The sequence below is a fragment of the Pinus tabuliformis genome, chromosome 6 (assembly GCF_031772625.1).
Source record: "Pinus tabuliformis cultivar Carrire ecotype Pingquan chromosome 6, CPIR1, whole genome shotgun sequence".
In the NCBI taxonomy this organism is placed as follows: domain Eukaryota; kingdom Viridiplantae; phylum Streptophyta; class Pinopsida; order Pinales; family Pinaceae; genus Pinus; species Pinus tabuliformis.
Window position 1 is genome coordinate 1,506,495,408 of NC_142292.1, and position 14,659 is coordinate 1,506,510,066.

Sequence of the window (14,659 nt, forward strand, 5' to 3'; positions counted from 1 at the left end):
TAACTTTCATTGATGATTTCTCCAGACACACATGGGTATACTTCTTAAAACTCAAGAGTGAAGTATTTAACATGTTCTTGGCCTTTAAGGCCTTTGTTGAAAAACAATCTGAACATCAAATTCTTATGCTAAGATCTGATAATGGCGGAGAATATGTTAAAAACATATTCATCAACTTTTGCACTGAGAATGGAATTCAAATGCAACATACTGTTCCATATACTCCACAACAAAATGGTGTAGCTGAAAGGAAGAATCGCACCATAAAGGAAATGTCTAATTGTATGCTTCAATCTAAAGGACTTAGTCTTAATTATTGGGCAGAAGCAATTAACTGTGCAAATTACATAATAAATCGCACTCCTACTAAGGTTTTAAAGAATATCACTCCAGAAGAAGCATGGAGCTCAATTAAACCAGATGTAAGTCACTTTCGTGTTTTTGGAAGTGAAGCATGGGCCCATATTCCAGATGAGAAACATAAAGCTTTAGAACCTAAGAGTGAAAAATGTATTTTTGTTGGATATTATGAAGATGTCAAAGGATATAGACTTATTCCACTTAAGTCCAAAAATGTTATCATTAGAAGAGATGTAAAGTTTGTTGAAAATATATCGGCCTACGAGCCTAGTTCGGTGGATGTGCCATCTCTCCCTATCTCTTCTACTTTTGAAAATATTTCTTCTTTAGATGATGAAAGCGAGGATGAAACTCCCCCCCCACCTTCTCAGGATCCTCCTTCAGCTCCTCAGCTTCCAAAATGGGTCCATGCTACTTGGGATGCAGCAGGTGATCTTGCCAGTGATCCTACAGATCAGCGACGTACACGTTCTCAGTTCGATAGAGCCTCTTCTTTACTGGCTCAAGCTTCAGTGAATTATGATCCTGACACCTTTGCAGAAGCTTCAGGCCATCCAGATTGGGAAGCAGCTATGAATAAAGAATATCATTCATTATTGGCAAATGATACATGGGATCTTGTTCCTCTAACAAAGGGACGAAAACTTGTTAGATGCAAATGGGTTTACAGAACCAAGTATGGACCAGATGGGAAAGTTGATAAACATAAAGCTCGTCTTGTTGCTAAGGGTTTTTCACAAGTTGAAGGCATTGACTACACTGAAACCTTCTCCCATGTTGCCAAAATGAACTCTATCTGCCTTGTTCTTTCCCTTGCTGCTTCTTTCAAATGGGAAGTCCACCAGATGGATGTTAAATCCGCCTTCTTGCATGGGGACTTGCATGAAGAAATCTATATGGAGCAACCTATTGGCTTTATACAAACAGACTCCAGCCTTGTATGTCGGCTTAAGAAATCCCCTTATGGTCTCAAGCAAGCTCCTCGAGCTTGGTATGCCAAAATGGATAGCTTTCTTTTAGAATCTGGCTTCTCTAGGCGTCATTCTGACAATACTGTCTACACCAAGAAAGTGCGCAAATCTCTTATCATTCTTGTTCTTTATGTTGATGATCTTATCCTGACTGGTAGTGATCCCAACCTTATAAACCATGTGAAGTCTAGCCTTAAAAGGAAGTTTGAAATGACACACTTAGGACACTTACATTATTTTCTCGACCTTCAAGTCTTGTAATCCAAGGAAGGTATTTCCCTTTCTCAGTCCAAGTATGCCTGTGATATTCTACGCCATTTTCACATGGAAGACTGTAAGCCAGCCCCTTCTCCCTTTCTGTCCGGAGTCAAACTTTCAGTCACATACTTCTCCTGAAGTTGATGCTACCTTATACCGTCAACTTGTAGGAAAACTTTTGTATCTAACCCATACTCGTCCTGACCTTTCCTTTGTCGTTGGCCTTGTTGCTCGGTTTATGCAAAACCCACATGAAAGTCATTGGAAAGCAGTTAAAAGAATACTTCGTTATGTTTGAGGTGCAGTTCAGTTTGGGATTCATTACAGTGCCAAAGCAGCTCCTCTATTGGTTGGTTTCACTGATTCCGATTGGGCTGGTGACCCTGATGATCGGAAGTCTACTGCAGGTTATGTGTTCACTCTTGGTTCAGGACCTATTACATGGGCTTGCAAGAAACAACGTGCCATTTCTCTTTCTTTAGCAGAAGCAGAGTATCGTGGTGCCGTATAAGCTAGTAAGGAAGCCTTGTGGCTTCGTCAGATCTTGTCAGAGTTTGGCTTTCAGCAGCAGCATCAGACTACACTTTGGTGTGATAATCAAAGTGCCATTCAGCTATGCAAAGATCCAGTCCAACATCAGCGCAGCAAACACATTGAACCACACTGCACTTCATCAGAAAGCTCATTCACGACCCTGTTCTTGATGTGCAATATTGTTCAACAGATGATCAAGTTGAAGACATCTTTACAAAGGATATCACGGAGGCGAAGTTCACTAAACTTCAATTTATGGTTGGAGTTCAGGAAGTTGTCACTAGGGGGGGGGTAGGCTCTAGTGCCTCCTTCCTTCTCCTATTGTGTCATATTTGTAAATCCTTCAATCCTATCTCAAGTTGTTCTTAAGGGGGGATGTTAGGATATTCCGACACATAAGAAATAGTTAAGTACAACTTGGTCTAGTATAGAGTTAGGTATAGAGTTAAGTAATATGTGTGTTTCTTTACTATGTACATTTTGTAACTTACAATCCGATGGTCACGATATGTAGTGATCCGACGGTTCATTCTCTCCTCGGTATTACCACACTTGATCCGTGGCTTAACACCCGATTGGTCCATGATCTCTATTTAAAAAGCATGGAAGGTCATTTGTAGGATAATCTGTCTATGAGAGAATCATATGTAAATTTTCATTCTTTTATTAATAAATTGCCTGAATTGGCCGCGTTGGCTCAGGCCATGGACTGTTTCCCTCTTTGAGAGTTTTAATCACGTCAAAATATTGGTGTATTGATCTGTGATATGTTTGTGAGCGGTGTCCTTTGGTGTTCTGTCTGAGGAACTTACCCTGTAAATTCCTACAAATTTCATGCATTGTATAGGATTATTGGCATGGAATGGTTAGTTATATGACTACTAACATCATCTACAAACTCTATTGGTAGCATAATAAATACAAGGCCAAAGGATTGTAAGTAATTTTAAAAAATATGTCTTACATGGGACATTACCCAAGTGTGGTGGAATGAAATTACTTAGAAAGTGCAAGCATTTAAGTGCTAATTAATAATTGAGGAAGGAGGGCTAGTTACAAAGTTACAAAGTTTCAAATATGTCATGTAAGATATGTCATGAGAAAATCAAAGAATAAAAATACAACTAGTGATTTCCTAAGTTAAACTATATCTTTGTTTTTTAGATTACACTTTGAAATGTGATGTAGTTGATTGTTGTAAGAGTGAAATTATATAATTTTTTATTTTCCGGCTAGGTTCAAGTAAATGACCATGGAAAATTTATTGGAAGAGACATAACAATATGTTCAACATGCCCATATGGTTCAATGCTAAGTTGAACATTTTAGAATATGTAAATGTAGATTTCACATAGGTACTCTCTTATCAATTGTTGATTTTGCTAATAACTACACTTTCATCTAGAAAATAACATTTAGATCCAATAGTTTCACTCAAAGCAAGTTAGGCTAATAGTCCATATTACATATAGGCATGGAACAAAAAGTAGCTAAGAAAAAAGAGTTGTATTGAAGGAGTGTCACTTTTACAAAAGTGACAATAGGTGGCATGAATTAACTTACACTTAACATTTCTTTTAGTTCTTCTACAAACACATGAAGGATAATAATATATAGAGGGATCATAATTGGATTTGGTAATATGGTTTTCTATTTCATTCCAAAATTCCTATGCATTTCAATGGTTTTATATGTTCCATTAAAAAAAGGATAATAATATATAGAGGGATTATAATTGGATTTGGTAATATGGTTTTATATTGGATTCCAAAATTCATGCATTTCAATGGTTTTATATGTTCCATAAAAAAATAAAAGGTGCCCCAAATTTGGAGCTATTTCAAGAGTAAGCATGAAAGGGGAGAATGGTAGAGTGTATGTGTGCATATAAACTATTTGAAAAGTAAGCATGAAAGGGGAGAATGGTATAGTGTATGTGTGCATATAAACTATGTTGTGTAGGCAAGAAAGAAAAATCACAAAATATGGAGCACAAAATCTATTATTAAATGGTTTCCTTGATTGATATTAAAAAAGGGAGAAGGCCAATCAACAAGTAAATGACACATATATAGACATTTTTGGGAGGTGGTCAATGTAGATTAATTAAATATAAATAAATGAAAATGTATATAGAGAAATCATATATTTAAATTAATTTAAACATCTATAATTTATATGTAGATTAAAATACTTTCTTTCTTCTCTAGATAATTATGTGCCCGTAGACTAGGTTGAATGAAAGGATTGCATATTACTTTCCATTTCCTAATGTATAAATATTGGTTTTTCTCAATTGGAGTACGATATATCAATTATTTCACCAAATTATTATTATATCTAAGATCTTATACAACAAGTTAGCAAATCTTTTATGAATTTAGATTAACTAGTATAAATGTAGTAGGCCTTGGTGAATTAATGGACTCATTTGTTGGCATAGGATTTTTGACAAGAAGTATATATTAAATAATTTTCTAAGAAGATAATTAGGAACATATTATTTGTTGATATATTGTTTAGACTAAAGGAAAATTTAAATATATATAAGATAATAAAAATAATTTGGCTATTGAAAACATGTAACTAATTTCACATCAAATTATAATCCGTGTAAAACATTATATATATATATATATATATATATATATATATATTAGATTGAAAAAAAAAACATAAAAAATATGAGACAAAGCTTTTATTAAATAATTATATTATTAAAAAATAAATGAAAAAGAATTTCATATCTTATATTTGATTGGGTCACTGGACACTCTTTTACAAACAATATTACATTTCAAGAGACTAATACTCTCCTTTGTACAAAAAAATATTGTATTTCAAAAAAATATTACTCCTGTAAATAGACCTCAACATTAAACTATCATTAAATTGAATTATAGTAGTATTATTAATAAAAATATTATAATTTTAAATATACATTTACTTGGGGTCATTATTTTAGCAATTATTTGTTATATAAACAATCTCTAGAAGTTCACTATCTATGTAATGCCACAAGAGTTGGAAAAACAATACAACTGTCAAATAAGTTTCACATTGGGGTTTTGGATACATGATTCACATTCGTTCTGGAATGATTTTGAAGATCATATTATGATTCTCTACATTTCATGTTCATAAATTATGGAGGAATATCAAATATTCTATTTTTCTCTAGTGTCTCACTAATTATTGAGGCTTCAACAACCTCCAAAGTCAACTAGTAATTCAAATTTTTTTTTATATATTTCTTCATTAAATACATTATATTGGTGTTTAACCATTTATCACTGGTTTTTGTGCTAAATAGTAAAGCCAATCCACTATTTTATAAGGATTAATGATGATGAAGCTTATTTCATTAAATTGCATAGATATTCTATGATAACATCTCCATCACAAAGTTGATATAGATTTGATATATAAATTATTTTTTCATCATCCATGGATATATTGAGTGTTTCTCAACTACACTTGAGAATTCAGATCATTAACATTAGTTCTTATGTAAAAGAGTTAGAACTAAACTAAGATATACTCTTAAACAGAATAAAGAAATTTCAGTAAATGCTTATTGGCTTTTTTTTTGATAAATTAAGATAAAGATAAAATATTATTTTAAAAACAAACATGAAAATAAAAGGTATGGTACTCTTATCTTAACCTGACATAAGTGGATTCAATGAAAAATGAAAAATAGGTGAAGTCATAAAACAAATACAACCATTTAGCCAACTCAATATTTACAATTATAATTTGGACATAATGTCTTCACATTACTTATTAATCTATTCTCTTATAAAAATGACAAAAGTTCTAATATATAATAAGCTATTAGATTTATCAAAAAAGACTTGTATAAGACAAAAGATTTCAAACTCTAAAAATGTATAGCTTATCCATCATCAAAATGCTAATATGCAATCTAATCGAACCAAAAACTTCATCCTATTACATATCATTAAAATTAATTAATTAATTATATATAATTAATAAGGGTTAATTTGTGTTTTTGGAAATATAAAATAACAAAAATAAAATAAAATAAAAAATTCTTTAAAAAACTTGCTGCGATTTTATATATATATTATTATTCTGTATATAGAAATCTATAATCCATAATGAATTAAGCAAAAATATTTAGTAGAAATATATGAATTTTTTTGAAAGAATAATTATTAATATTACAGGGCATCTAAAACAAAACTATATAAATATAACAAAAATCAATTTACTTAGAAAATATATAAGAAAAACTTTCATATCCAACATAAAAAGGAGTGATATATATTTATGTCATAAATTGAAAAAAATAACAGAAATAATTATACTGTACAAAAATAAGCCATAAAGCCATAAAGCCACACCTATTATATCAATATCTTAAAAAACGATATCATGATAATAATAAGAACAGCAGTTAATGAATATCCTATCCTCCAACGGCACTTTACTCAGCACACCTAGTCCAGATTCGAAAAATAAACGAGGAAGCCAGGCATATTATATAATAACTTGAAAAACGATTTCAATAATAGCATCTAATGAATATCCTGTTCTCCATCGGACTACTCAGCACACAGTTGACATTCCAGACAGAGAGCTCAGGAATTTGAAATAATGTAGGAATGGCCACGGCATGAACTCTGGAGTATGCTGGAAAATAGGATCAGCCACAACGGAAAGCACTGGTCGATTGGCCCCAGCATTAGGATTTTTGGGGCGGACCTCCACAATTACATTTTTAGCTACACAAGATTTACACTCATTTTTAACCCGAAATAGATATACGCTCGTACCCTTGCCAACAAATTTTCTTTCTTCGCCCCACGTCACCTTACTTCCATCTTTGCCACCCACCTCCGTGGGTTGAATACTGGATACCGGAACTAAAAGTCTAAAACCAATCCAATAACCCCACCCACAAAAAACATAGCGATGATTTCAGGTCAGCTTATATTAAAATTACGAACGACTGGTTGTCTTTATTTTAAAATTACGAATTTTTATTTTTACCATACTGCTAATAAAAATTATCCTACGAAGATGAGCGTATAAGAAAGGTTTTTTTATTTTCATCTTAGAAAAACCCTAAATAAGAATTAAGAAGACAGACGTACCAGCTGGTCTGATGGGTGTGACAAGATGACCACTCCCAACCATAAACAAAAACAAAAGAGTAAACTGAAGTTGGTATTTCATCTCGCAAACTGTAAATGCCATATCTTCGGCTTGATACAGTTAGATAGTCTCCTTCAGAAACAATACACGGTTACTAAATATAGTTAGGTACTCTCGTTCAGAAGCAATACGCGGTTACTAAATATTGCAGGTGAAGCGAACAACACATCCTATAAACAGATATCAAATTACACCATGGTAGCTCTCTTAGATAGATATCAAATTAGATCATTGTACTCGTATTAATAAGAGTTCAATATCCCCGGATGCGGGTGATCGCTAGCCATGTGACACACAAGGCTCGTCCAAAGGGCATGTGTCCGCCCGGACGAGCCAAGCATGACAGAAGGACACGCACACATTCTACCACCCTTCAGCATTTAAGGAGGGGAATTAAGAAGGTTGACAGAGAAGTCCTGTCGACCATCAAGGCGATTCTTGAGAAGCGCATCATGGCGCTTCATAACAGCCTTCTCCCAGACATTCTTACGCCATTTCTCGCTGCAACTGTTTCGTTCTCGCCGGAGGTGACGGAGGTTCTGAACTTTGATTGTGAATGTGAGTGTGATGCTGCGGAGGAGTGGGCCAATTGGCAAGCTCACAAGCAAGCCAATTGCGCCTCTGAGAATTTGGTAACGCCTCTCTGTATGCGCCTTTCGTTAGCTCCTGCTCTGGCTTCGTTAGAAGGTGAGGGCACTCGGAGCTTCAGCTCGTATCCGCGTCCATTGTTAAGTCCTGTTCTGGCTTCGTTAGAAAGTGTGGAGGCTCAGAGTCTCAGCCCTCAATCAAACATTAAGAAAGAGGGTCAAGGCTCTGCTGCCACTGCTCTCGGCAATTGGGAAACTCAAACCTGGTCTGGCAGCATTTCTAGGCCGACTCCGCTGTTTCACTGTGGAATTAAGCGCTCTGCTCATAAGACCAGCATGCAGCGTACTAGGGGAAGAGGCAGCGGCGGCAGGGGTGGGTATAGTGGCAGAGCCCCCTCGACTTCCTCCTCAATTGAGGAATCCTCTGAATGCAGAAGGCCGAGGGGAAGGCCCCCGGGCAGAGGCAGAATGGGGGAACAGCCTGCGCGCATGGATTGTGGGCACACGGAACACCCAATGGTGCGTTACCGCCTCCCCTGCACCTTAGCTAATTCCACTTTCTTTGTGACTGTCTCTGTTGAGCATTGTAGCAATCCATGGGAAGATGAGGATGACATCCCTCGAGCCAACCCTCCGCGTGTTCCTGGGATTGTTCCCATGGTGGATATGGAATTCCCTGCTGTTGAGATGATGCGGCCCTTACATGACCCGGGAGCGAGCCTGAGAGAGCCTGTTGGTGACTCAGGCGCTGGCCCAAGCGACCATGGAGCGCGCAACCTTGGCAAAGCTATCCTTCAGCCTCCACGCTGCAAGGCAGAAGATGAGCCGCAGACCACTGACGAAGATTGACATGCCCAGCTCGCACTCCAGGTTCTACAGCAAGAATTTTTCTCAGTCAGCTTCCTATGCGGTTATATATGAGTCTGTCACTCTGTCTCTATGTAATGGTGTCGGTTTTATGTTATCTCTGTTCTGTGTCGATGTTCTGCAAGTGTATATGTCCATGTGTCAGCTGCATGAATGTGGCTCTAAGTCTTTATCCATGTGTCCTCTGTCCATGTGTCCTATGCAATTCTGGCAAGAATTCTCAAGTGTCTACTGTCTGTCCACGGACAAATTTTACAGGGCCGCGGCCCCGTTGTAATTTTCACAATGTAACTCTGCTCTTGCTGTAATATAATAGTTTAGTATTACTTAGAAAAAAAAAAAAAAAAATAAGAGTTCAATATATTTTCAAATATGAATCAGTATGAGGGGTAGAGTATAGTATATTTTAGTAGATTTAAAAATAGTTGGGGGAGGTGGACTTTTTATCTCGCAAACAACATAATTTCATATTTTAGTAGATTTAATAAAATAGTGGGGGAGAGGTGGACTTTTTATCTTGCATACAACATAATTTTATAAACTAATTTGATGGGTGGCTTGTGATGTTAAAATTGGAGGAGGAGATCATCATTGTACCGGGAGGAGATCATCATTGTAGCTGTATTAGGCATAGAGTGAATATGTGGATATATGTATGTAAACAATTTTAAATGAAATGTCATCTTAATTAAAGAATTGAAAAAAATAAAAGTTGAAAGTTAAAATAGAGAAAAATCAAAAGCTAAAAGTGATATATTTTGATTTTGTTAATAGGGTTTGTTACAATACCATGGGTCAATACCATGGATTATCAATACCAAGTGCCCAAAAACCATAACTTATTTCACAACCAAAATATTTACACCTTAAGGCGTTCCCTCTGAAATGAACTCCCCCTCATGTCATGTTGGTGTAATCTACACCATAAGATTAATTGTTAGAGGATTGAATGGTCTTCTGCCCTTGGATCATTGATTGAAATTTAAACTAAATTAGTTTCAGTCGGTTAACAGTTTATTCAACTATTCATCTATGAAAATTTAAACTGACTTTGCAATTAGTTGTTCATCTGTAATGACTTGCCTCGAATGCAATTAGTTGTTCCTCTGTAACTACTTGCCTTCCATGGTGCTCCATCTTACCTGCTACCCTTAAGTGGAAACATGGCGATATTTACAAAGAAGATCATTACTTGTTTACTAATCGTTGATCACCTGCGTCACATTCCATCGTAACTGCTACAGAGACTGCTCTTGACACTTTCCCACAGAAACTTTGGTAATATTTACATGTAAGTTCATTACTTTGATCATGGGTATGTCAATTCCAGCTAGAGGTTTTCTGACGAAGGTCTTATACTGTTCCACTGTCGAAAGAATGGAGTAGTAGGCAAGGATGGAGTATGTGGTCACTAAAGATCCTACGAGTTGTCAAATTTTGTGGGCTCTATGGTGATGAGAATAATTGAGATTAGCTTTATTTTAATGTTATTGGATCAGATCTAATGCTGCGGTATCATGACTAATGAAATATGTGATCATCAACGTTCCTACGGGTCCTCAATTTTGTGTGCCCAACGTTGATGGGAATAATTTAGATTAGCTTTCTTTCAATGTCATCGAGTGTTATTGTTAAAAGATGAAATATTGGATAATGCAAATAATATACAAGTAACTGTGGGAATTTGAAACGTTGCAAATCATTACAGTCTGCCAAATCCTTGAATGCAAGATTGCATTTGTCTGCCACTATTTTTATTAAAATTCAGCAATTTTCTGCCACAATTTTTATTAAAATTCAGCAACTTCATGAAGGATAAGATTTTCATGGGAAGGAAAAGTGTTCAGCTTTGGCTTTTGTAGAGCATTCTCATCCAATTTTGATCTTCACTGCAATAGTTTATAAATATTGAATTTGGATTGCTAATACTATATACAATCACTCATATTACAATTTATTTGATGTGGTTTATAAACATGTATATGCATCTCCTAAATGAGGAGGAGCAGGTGGAGGGGCCATGTTTTGGCAGATAATGCCAAAATAAATGAGTTCATATGGAAATGGGTATGAGATTGTTTGCTCACTATGAGTTCGTGGCACTACCCTTTGGATTAACTAATGTCCCTGCAACCTTTATGTGCTTGATGAATAGTATATTTCATCAGTACTTGGAAGTTCAAGAGTAACTAGAAAGTGCATACCCTAGTTCCAAGATGGGACTCTTATATAAATCAGAGCGAAAGAGAAAAATCTTTGTGTGAGAAACAAACTAAGCCGTAGAACTGATGAACCCAGAAACTAAAGCAAAACTCCGGCTCAGTGTAGTATTTCTAGTAAAATTAAGTAGCGGCCTTGTCTACGAAAACCGTGAAGAAAACTTCTAGGCCTAAGAAAAAGTGGCACTCAGCGTGGGAACCCTAACAAAGACTTAACCCAAAGAAAATCATAAACTATAGCCGCGCGCTAAAAGCAGATAATAGAAAGAGCAAGGAAGCTATGCTCATAAAACAATAAACCCTAACCTCGACCTTAACGTGTGCATGCATATAGTAGTGAAGCGAATAATCTTCAAAAAACAGTAAATTCATTGTGATAAGCAAAATGATTTAGTGACTTAACTGTACACAAAATCTTCAGTCCGAAGGCTTTCATTAAATATTTCTAGAACAGTAACATACCCACAGAGCCAAAGAAAAGACTGAACATGTCAAATTAATTATAGATAATGCAAACCTGTGCGTAATTCCGAAAATGAACTTTCATAGAATAATTCATGATAAGAGGGCGACATCAAGAAACCCATAATTATAAAAACAGTAAATCTGCGAATAGAACCTTACTTCAAGACGAAGGGTTTGGCATCAACGAGATAGCATACACAGGAGGTATGCTTCGTTTTCAAATTACATTAACTAGGAAAACAAGATAGCATACACTCGAGGATATCAGGGGTCTCGACCCAAGGAAGGTATTCCAAGAAACAATACATCATAATCATAAAAGAAAACTTGTGATGGTCATGGTTGCATAAAACTTGTCATGGTCATGGTTGCATATCATGTCCCTTGATAAGAAAATATAAATACATATTATTACTTCTGTAAAATTACAAGGCCCCCGGCAAGAATAGCAACAAAACAACAAAACAGTCCGCAAAGGGTGGCGCCACCTAGAAGGTATATCAAGAGGCCTAAGGGGATGCTTTTCCTCTAAATAGCAACATACAACCAGGCAGATAACACCCACAACTACAATCAAAGTGGATTTCAAGATCTCGTTGGATGCCAAACCCTTCGTATAACCCAAAGCACAAATACTTCAAGATGAAGCTTACCCGGAAAGCTTAACCGCACCGGTATCTGCTAGAATGAACCAAATCTGCAAGGGTGGATAGTTGGGGAAGCTCAAGCCTGTACCCGCCATTTCTGTATTCAGAAGGTAGTAACAATTAATAAAAAGAATTATGTAAATGACATAAAGCAACAAATCAAAGGAATTTACGAGCTCAGTGTTGTTAAGCGGATGGATTTCAGCAGTTTACCTTTGCAAAAGACAACTCAGAAATTCTTGTCTGGTCCTCAGTGACAGAGTATCCACCATATTCGAAGAACTGGATGGAGGAAGGAAGAGCAGAGCACAAGCAAGCGCCAAAAACTTGGGAACCAAATGAACGGCAAACCAGCGACCAAGAATGTGTATCATCGCTGAATTGGTCATAGCTGTCCGATTCGAGATCTGAACTCTCCACCGTTGATTGGAGAAGGAATCCCGAGACATCCAGCTATGGAGAGACGGCCTGCTCGTGCCATAGAGCCATGGCAGAGCCGTAGAGATCATCAAGCCTCGGATCGAACGATCCACAGATAAACACGCAAGGGATGAGTTAAATTCACCGTGTTTGACAGGTCTCGGCATAAGTGTTGAATACTGTGCATAGGCTAAACGTACCATAAAGCACGAGCTATGATGAGGACCAGGATTCAATAATAACATTTGCAAAATATCAGTGGATAAGGAAAAAAAAAACAATAGAAGTAGATATATGTAACTTCTGTTATTCTAAAACCATGTAAATGATATTGGTAAAGGTGAAATTTTTTAATTTACCAGGATAAGAAGGTTAAGTTCCACCTACTTATTACTTTGTCATTTACTTATAACTTCCTTTAATATGGTTATGTGTTATGAAGGGACATGACATAGTTTATAAATATTGAAATTGGATTGTTGATATATATACAATCACTTAGATTAAAATTTAATTGATGTGGTTTATAAACATGTATATGCATCTCTTAAATGAGAAAGAGTAGGAGGAGCACTAGATAAAATTGAGTGTTTAAAATTTGAATTTTAATAAAAAATTATTTAGATTAATGAATTTATGATATTAAATATAATAAATATTATATAATATAATTGTGAAAAGTGATTGTTTATTTTGTTTTTAAATTGCATTTTATATTTTATAGTTAGATTGGTTTCTAAATTATTGGATGTAGTTTTTGATTAGTATATTTTATAATTAGATTGTTTTGTTAATATCATTGAATGTAGTTGCTTATTTATTTTGAAAGTGTTATGTGTTTTATTTTAATTTAAGATAATTGAGTATAATTGGTTGGAGTTTTAGAATATATTATTTATTTTTTTTCAAATAGTTTATAAATTAGTTAAATAATAAGTAAATAAGTTATTAAGTTAAATTTAGAAAGAAAATAATTAGAAATTTCAAATATAATATTTTATATTAAATATATAGTATTTATCAAGATACCCAAATTAAAATGTTTTCATCATAATTTTAATAAGTTCATGTTGTTATTTTAATAATTTCTTTACCACTTGTATTTATTGTTCAAAAAAAATATTTTTTTAATTCTAGAAGTGTTTTTATTTAAATTCTTTTCATATTAATTAATAATTTATTAAACATCATTATAATAATTAAGAAAAGTTTAAATAGTGTTTTATATTACTATTTTTACTCTTTTTAATTTTTTGAGATTTATATAATTAATAATTTTATGATTTTAAATTTTTTTTCTTTTAATTTTGAAGAAGTCAAACTGTTTAAAGGTTTTAGTTTTCTCATTGAAATTTAGTGAGATCATTATGTTTTTAGTAATTTTAGTTTTTTTTCCTTTTTCTTTTTTCTTTTTTTTCAAATAGATTATAAATTAGTTAAATAATAAGTAAATAAGTTAGTAAATTAAATTTAGAAAGAAAATAATTAGAAATTTCAAATATAATATTTTATATTAAACATATAGTATTTATCAAGATACGTCACAATTTTATTAAGTTCATGTTATTATTTTAATCATTTCTTTAACACTCATATTTATTTATTTTGTTTTTAAATTACTTGTTTAATATTATAAGTAAGTGTTTTTGTTTAAATTCTTTTCATATTAATTAATAATTTATTAAATATCATTATAATAATTAAGAAAAGTTTAAATGGTGTTTTATATTACTATTTTTACTATTTTTAGTATTTTGAGCTTTATATAATTAATAATTTTATGATTTTAAATTTTCTCTCTTTTAATTCTGAAGAAGTGAAAGTGTTTAAAGGTTTTAGTTTTCTCATTGAAATTTAGTGAGATCATTATCTTTTAGTAATTTTTGTTAGTACTTAAAATATATTTTTAATTTCACAAATTAATGAGAAGTTTTGAAAAACTCGCTAGACACTTCATTTTAGAGACTCAACAACTCAAATATTTCGTTCCAATATTTTTAGATTGTATTATTTGGAGTAAAATTTATCCAAAAATATGTATACTAAAAAAGGAAAGTTTAAAATTGTACCAAGAATTCTAATTTCGACTATGAAACAAAATGCAAAGTAAAAAATCAAATTGTGTGACAAAAGGAAATCTAGATTCA

The 14,659-nt window shown here is 33.8% G+C and overlaps 1 long non-coding RNA gene across 1 annotated transcript in view; it reads right to left on the reverse strand.

Moving 5' to 3' along the window:
* The window catches only part of LOC149264375 (uncharacterized), a 44,792-nt gene extending 32,142 nt beyond the window's left edge, over positions 1 to 12,650 (reverse strand). The window contains exons 1-2 of the long non-coding RNA XR_016250072.1: positions 12,306 to 12,650; positions 12,099 to 12,189 (exon numbers count right to left, since the gene is read on the reverse strand). This is a non-coding gene — a long non-coding RNA (uncharacterized LOC149264375). The remainder of the gene's footprint in view (positions 1 to 12,098; positions 12,190 to 12,305) is intronic.
* Between the last annotated feature and the right edge of the window lie 2,009 nt (positions 12,651 to 14,659).